The sequence below is a fragment of the Pangasianodon hypophthalmus genome, chromosome 19 (genome assembly GCF_027358585.1).
Source record: "Pangasianodon hypophthalmus isolate fPanHyp1 chromosome 19, fPanHyp1.pri, whole genome shotgun sequence".
Classification (NCBI taxonomy): Eukaryota; Metazoa; Chordata; class Actinopteri; order Siluriformes; family Pangasiidae; genus Pangasianodon; species Pangasianodon hypophthalmus.
In genome coordinates, this window is record NC_069728.1 from 21515810 (window position 1) to 21516680 (window position 871).

The following is an 871-nucleotide window of genomic DNA, read 5'->3' on the forward strand; positions in this document are numbered from 1 at the left end:
CGTACACACACACACACACACGTACACACACACACACACACAGAGAGAGAGAGAGAGAGAGAGCCCCCTCCATCCTGTGCACTATGCACCAAGGAGCAGATCATGCATGAAAACTCCTGCTTCAGGAAAATCGAATTCTTTCAGGAAATGATGGTTATCGACAAAAACAGATTCTGTATTATTATCAGTATTATCAGATTTTTCTTCTTACATTATAAGAAGAAAATATAATCTGTGGTGACGATGATGATGATGATCTATTATCTATTATAAAATATTTTTTCTAGCTACAAATATCAACATATTGACCATAAAGGAATTTCCATTAGCAATAAGATTTTTAGATATGAGTTATTATTTCTAAGATTCTAATTAGCTATTATTATTATTATTATTATTGTTATTATTATTTATAAGAAATATTATTTCCCATGAATCTCGATTCTAAAACATGATCCTGGAGGATCACAGCCCTACAGAGATTTGTGTTTATCTCGACAGCACGAGCTCAGAGACTCAGCGTTATAATGCACGTGAGCTTTTATTTATTGGAGCTGGTGCACCTTGGCGCTGTCACCAGGCAGTAATACACTCCTTAAAACAAAAGCATATTCTTCTCTGCTTTGGCTTTGCTCATCTCACTGTTCATGGTGAGAGGGAAAAAATAAATAGGGTATCTGAAATTAAACAACTAACACCCTTTCAGCTCAGACTCTCAGTAAACCATACCCCATCTGCTTCCCCCTGGGTTGGCCAGCGCATTACTCTACCCCTGACAGGAAAGGAAGTCCTCTACCACCATCTGCTACCCCCTGGCCCATGGGCCACAGTAAAGTTAAAAGGTTGTAATGTCAAATACCAACAACTGGTC